Genomic DNA, 7086 nt, shown 5'->3' with positions numbered 1-7086 from the left:
AACACTAATTAAACAAGTGAAAGACCTGTATTGCAAGAACTTTGAGTCTTTAAAGAAAGAAATTAAAGAAGCCCTCAGAAAATGGAAAGATCTCCCATGGTCTTGGATAGGTAGGATCAATGTAGTAAAAATGCCAGTCCTGCCAAAAGCAATCTACAGATTCAATGCAATCCCCATTAAAATCCCAGCACAATTCTTCACAGACATTGGAAGAAAAATAATCAGTTTTGTATGGAAAAACAAAAGACCCAGAATAACCAAAACAGCCTTATTCAACACAGCAACATCTGTAAATATCACCATCCCTGACTTCAAGCTCTATTATAGAGCTATAGTTCTGAAAACAGCTTAGTATTGGCACAAAAATAGACAGGTAGACCAAGGGAATCAAATTGAACACCCTGATATTAACCCATACATGTATGAACATCTGATCTTTGACAAAGAAGCTAAAAATATACAATGGATAAAAGAAAGCATCTTCAACAAATGGTGCTGGCATAACTGGATGCTGGCATGTAGAAGAATACAGAGAGATCCATGTCTATTGCCATGCATAAAATGGATCAAAGACCTCAACATAAATCCAGCCACACTTAAACACTTAGAAGAGAAAGTGGGTGGTACACTTGAACGAATTGAGACAGGAGACTGCTTCTTGAACATAACACAAGTAGCACAGACAGTGAGGTCAACAATTAATACATGGGACCTCCTGAAACTGAGAAGCTTCTGTAATGAAAAAGACACAGTCAACAGGACAAAAAGGCAGCCCACAGAATGGGAAAAGATATTCACTAATCCCACATCTAGCAGAGGGCTGATTTCCAAAATTTACAAAAAAAAAACTCAAGAAGCAAGTCTCCAAAACACCAAAGGATCCAATTAAAAAGTGGGCTACAGAACTACATAGAGAATTCTCAATAGAGGAGTCTAAAATGGCTGAGAGGCACTTGAGAAAGGGCTCAACATCCTTAACCATCCGGGAAATGCAAATCAAACAACTCTGAGATACCACTTTACTCCTGTCAGAATTTCTAAAATCAAAAACACCAAGGACAGTTTATGCTAGGGAGGTTGTGGAGAAAGGAGAACACTCCTCCACTGCTGGTTGGAGTGCCATCTCATACAGCCACTTTGGAAATCAGTATGGAGATTCCTCAGGAAAATGGGAATCAATCTACCACAAGACCCAGCAATTCCACTCTCACGCATATATCCAAAAAAATGCACATTCATATAACAAGGACATCTGTTCCACTATGTTCATAGCAGCATTATTTGTAATAGCCAGAACTTGGAAGCAGCCTAGATGCCCCTCAACTGAAGAGTGGATAGAGAAAATGTGGTACATTTACACAATGGAGTACTATCCAGCAGAATAAAACAATGGAGTCCTGAAATTTGCAGGCAAATGGATGGCACTAGAAAAAACCATCCTGAGTGAGGCAACCCAGTCACAAAAAGACAAACATGGTATGTACTCTCTCATATATGGATTTTAGACATAGATCTGGGGAGTGCCACCCTACAATCCCACAGCCAGAGAGTCTGGGAAACAGAACTTTCACCCAATGGCTGATGGAAGCAGAGGCAGACTCCCACAGCTAAACACTAAGCTGAACTCAAGGAATCCTGTGACAGAGAGGGAGGACTGATGACCAAAGGGGTTAAGACTGGGATGGTTTAACCCCCAGAAACAGGTGACCTGACAAGGGTTAGCTCTTGAATCCCAGACTGATGGCTGAGAATCCAGCATGGGACTGATCAAGACCCCCTGAATGTGGGTGTCAGTGCGGATGCCTAGGCAATCTATTGGGGCTTGGGTAGTAGATCAGTATTTATCCGTGGCATACAAATTGACTTTGGGTGCCCATCCAACAATGAGAGATGCACACTCACCCTGGACTCTTGGGGGAGGGTCTAGGCTCTGCCCTGGGTGAAATGACAAACTATGGACATCCCCATCGAGGGCCTTTCCCACCCTGGGGAAATGAGGGGGTGTGGGGGGGTTGGTAGGAGGGCATGGGAGGAGGGGAGGGAAACCTAGAGGGACCTGGGATTGACATGTGAAGCAACCTTGTTTCTAATTTAAATTTAAATTTAAAAATAAAAATTAAAAAAAATTGAAATGTCTTCTTGGTGGATTTATCTGTTGATGAGTATGAAGTGTATTTACCAATACCTTTTGGTTAACTTTGGTTTGAAATTTATTCTGTTACCTACTAGAACATCTACACAGCTTGCTTCTTAGGTCCATTTGCTTGGAAAATCATTTTCCAACCATTTACTCTAGGTAATGTCTACCTTTGATGTTAAAATATTTCTTGAATGAAATGGAAGGATGAATCCTGTTTTCCCATCCATTCTGATAATCTCTGTCTTTTCATTGGGGAATTGAATTCCACTGATATTGAGAGAGATCAATGACCAATGATTGTCAATTCCTGTTTATTTGGTGGTGGTGGATTTCTGGCAGCCAGTATGGCCTCTGATCAAACAAGCTAACTTCATTTTTCTCCCCCCTCTCTATCTCTCTGCATATGTGTGTGTGTGTGTGTGTGTGTGTGTGTGCGCGCGCGCGCACACGCACACACATGCGTGCATGTGCGTGTCCTGACAAGTTCTCTCTATGTAACTCTGGCTGCCTAGAACTTGTTATATAGACTAGCCTTGCCTTGAACTCAGAGATCTGCATGTCTCTGCCCCTGGGAACTAGGATTAATGGCAGATTAATTTCTATTTTTGATATGGAACAAATTGCCATTATCCATTCAGTGCTGATGGACAACTAGGTTAATTCCAATTCTTTGCTACAGTGAAAAGGGTGTCAATAAACATGGGGAGTAAATATCTCTGTGGTCGAGTACAGAGTTCTCTGAGCATTTGGCCTGGAGTAAAATAGCTGGATCATATGCTTCATTCCAAATCCACAATTAGTGTGATATTCTTGATTATCTGGTAGAGTATATAAATAGGGAAAGAGACCCCCAACAGGCATCTTTTTTGGGCAACATGGGCCCTGATACCTTAATTGCAGCCACTGGTCAGTGGGCAAGAAGCTGCAGGTTTCTGTACTATGCCTGTGAATACCATTGCAACATTATGCCAGCCTTGAATCCAAGTTTGATGAGTACAGCCCCGAGTTAAAATCATAGCCCACATTGTTATGCTTTGTTGACTGCTCAGATAGAATTATGATCTACGATCTCTATAGTCAACTACAGTGGATGCTTGCTAGTATGAGGTCACTTCTACGACTACCTGCAAAGTTGTTCCATTTGCAGGCACTGGTTAATGATATTTGTTAGAATTTATCATTCACTAGCCCCACACTGAATTCCAAGGCCAAGTCCTGAACTTTCTAAAATGCCCTAAATACAGAGAATAGGGGCTTGCTGTCCTGTCTGAGATTGATGTGATATAGGTAACGCCAGTCCTTCCACTATCAAAATTAACACTAATCAGGATTGCGCCTCAATCTTATAATTTCAAAGTCCCCTGTAATCTCAGGACTGCATCAAGACCCATGTTCCAGCTGACGGCAACACAAAGTAATACATGAGTCCATATGTGTTGCCTGCCTCAAGTTGGGAAGTATATGTTGGAAATAGTTCCTTGGTCACTGGGGATGACATTAAATTGTGTCACATGTGATTTTTGTCATTACAGATACCTTAAAATGGCTGAGTAATACCTTCCAACAATTGAAGAGAAATAGTATCCTATACCCATTCCAAGGATGAAAAGAGAACCATACTGAAACTCAAGTGCATCCCAGTAGCATGGAGTTCTCTAGGGCCAGTTCAGATATGGAGGCTCCATCTACAAACTCTGGTGTGGATGTAGAGGCTTTATTTTTCCATGTGGTAGATGACCTCACCACAGTAAATCCATCACTGAATAACAATATACAATATTTTGCTAGCTTTGATGCCTGTCCTGATCCCCAAATAATCAGAGGGCTTGTTTTGCTGTAGCAAGTCTAGTCTAAGATCTGGATTGATTTCCCCTTTCCTTGAAAAGCGGGAGGTATCTCTCCACTAATAGGATTTTGGAGAATGCAAATATAATCAATTTTTTAAATTCCTGGCTTCTTCAATACATCTGTCGTTTTAGTAGTTTCATCCTAATCCCACAAATTATGGCCCTTTCAATGAATTCCTTAGCTCTTGTAAAGGTGGTTTGATGTATGAATAACTATTCAGATTGATGCAACAATGTGACAACTCTTAGAGGATATTACTTATCTTCTTCTGCCTCCTTATTCTGGGCATTTTAAAATTTTTTCTCTAATATAGTTTACCCTTCATGAAAACCGTATGTAGAAGAATAAACCAAGCAACCTTCAGTTAAATAGTAATATTACACAAATAGTAAACTTTTAAGTTGAGGTGATATCATTAAAAATCAGAGTCATAAGCTGGTGAGATGTCTTAGTTACAGTTTCTATTGATTACCATGACCAAAAGCAACTTAGAGAGAACCAGTTTATTTGGATTATGCTTCCACATCACAGTTCATCATCAAAGGCTGTCAGGACAGGAACCCAAACAGGCAGAGACCTGGAGGCAGCTGATGACAAGGCCATCTTACTGGCCTTGTTCAGCCTGTTTTCTATAGTGAGCTGAGCCCTCCTACATCAGTAATCAGTTAAGAAACTGCCCCACAGGTTTGCCCACAGGCCACTCTGGTGGGACAGTTTCTCAGTTGAAGTTCCCTATTCCAAAATGACTCTGGCTTGCATCAAGTTGACATAAAAACTAGTCAGCAAAATCGCTCAACAGCTTGGTGCTTGCCACCAAGGCTGATGACCTGAGTTTGATCCCCAGATCCCACATGATGGGAGTAGAGAACTGATTCCAGCAAGTTAGCCTCTGACCTCAAAATGCAAGCCTGCTTTCAAGGGCACACCAGAAAATACACACACACACACACACATGAAAATTTTTAAATTTTTTATGTAAAAATTTAAAAATAAATAAAACAGTCAAAAAATCAATTTCTGTCTTCTCTCATCACTCAGAATGAAAAAATTACAATAATATAGCAAAACTATCATGATCAACTTTTACAGAACTCTGGAATCTAGTAAAAAAATACTACAGCAGTCTCAGGAGAGTTTAAAACTTTTCTACATGTAATAAGAGAACACTGTGGCCAATGTTTACCTTCCTCTGTCCCATAACTTCCTGGAAGCCATGAAGACAGCAAATCTCATCCATGATAAGAATCACACTTACATATGTTTTAATTGTCTGGCAGCTACCTCAAGTACTAGTAGGAAGCTTATTTATTTCCACTGACATGAAATAATCCAGAACTGAGGTGGTTTCCTGTAGAACCCCAGTCAAAATTATTTGAAGGCAAAATAATTGGGCTTAGTGACTGGAGTAGGAGAAAACAATCATGGACAAGTCAGATGCAGAAGTGAAATCCTGGAGGCAAAGAGGTTTAAAAAGAAAGCATCACAAGGAAAGAGGAATTTCTAAAGCTATGGCATACACTAAGACATCTAGAATGTTATTCTCAAACACAAAGCTGAACCCATGGTCAGGGAAAGGCTTCATAAGACCCTAAACTTTGCCCTCTACATGACTCTACTAGTCACTCTTTTGTTGATGTGATAAAATATCATGACCAATAGCAACATATAGAAGGAAGAGCTTGATGGTTTTGGATGGTTGCACAAAACTTAAGTTGAAGTGGATCAGAGACCTCAACATAAATCCGGCCACACTGAACGTCTTAGAAGAGAAAGTGGGAAGTACCCTTGAACGCATCAGCACAGGAGACCACTTCCTGAACATAGCACCAGTAGCACAGATACTCAGACTGACAATTAATAAATGGGACCTCCTGAAACTGAGAAGTTTCTGTAAGGCAAAAGATACAATCAACAAGAGAAAATGGCAGCCCACAGAATGGGAAAAGATATTCATCAACCCCACATCTGACAGAGGACTGATTTCCAAAATATAAAATGAACTCAAGAAGCTAGCCACCAGAACACCAAACAATACAATTAAAAAGTGAGGTACAGCCGGGCGGTGGTGGCACATGCCTTTAATCCCAGCACTCGGGAGGCAGAGGCAGATGGATCTCTGTGAGTTCAAGACCGGGCTGGACCGACACCCTCCAAAACAATACAGAGAAACCCTGTCTCGTAAAACCAAAAAAAAAATTGAGATACCGATCTAAGTAGAGAATTCTCAACAGAGAAATCTCATATAGCTGAAAGACACTTAAGGGATTCCCTTAGCCATCAGGGAAATGCAAATCAAAAACAACTCTGAGATACCATTTTATACCTGTCAAAATGGCTAAGATCAAAAAGAAATTAATGAAAGCTTATGCTGGAGAGGATGTGAAGTAAGGGGAACAATCATCCATTGCTAATGGGAGTGCAAACTTGTACAGACACTTTGGAAGTCAGTATGGCAGTTTCTCAGAAAATTGGGAATTGATATATCTCAAGACTCAGCAATACCACTCTTGAGCAAATATCCAAAGGATGTACACTCATACCACAAAGATATTGTTCAACTATGTTCATAGCAGCATTATTTGTAATAGTCAGAACCTGGAAGCAACCTAGACACTTATCAACTAAAGAATGGATAAAGAAAATGTGGTACATATACACAATGGAGTATTAGTCTGCTACACAGCAGTAAAAACAATGACATCTTAAAATTCACAGGCAAATGGATGGAACTAGAAAAAAACATCCTGAGTGAGGTAATTCAGACACAGAGAGACAACATGGTATGTACTCACTCATAAGTAGATATTAAACATAAAGCAAAGGATAACCAGCATACAATCCACAACCCCAGAGAAGCTAGGAAACAATGAGGCCCCTTATAGAGACATACATGGACCCCCCCCCAAGAAAGGGAAAGGGACAAGATCTACTGAGTAAATTGGGAACATGGGGGAGGGGAGGGAGGTAGAAGAGAGAGGAGGGAAGAAAGGGAGGGGGAGAAGAATATGAGGGATCAGGAAGGTTGAATTGAGGGAAGGACAGAGAGGGGGAGCAAGAAAAAAGATATCTTGATAGAGGGAGCCATTATGGGGTTAACA

This window comes from Mesocricetus auratus, unplaced genomic scaffold (genome assembly GCF_017639785.1).
Source record: "Mesocricetus auratus isolate SY011 unplaced genomic scaffold, BCM_Maur_2.0 Super-Scaffold_100003, whole genome shotgun sequence".
Lineage (NCBI taxonomy): Eukaryota > Metazoa > Chordata > Mammalia > Rodentia > Cricetidae > Mesocricetus > Mesocricetus auratus.
The sequence above is the reverse complement of the archived record's forward strand: the minus strand, read 5'-3'. Positions refer to the sequence as shown.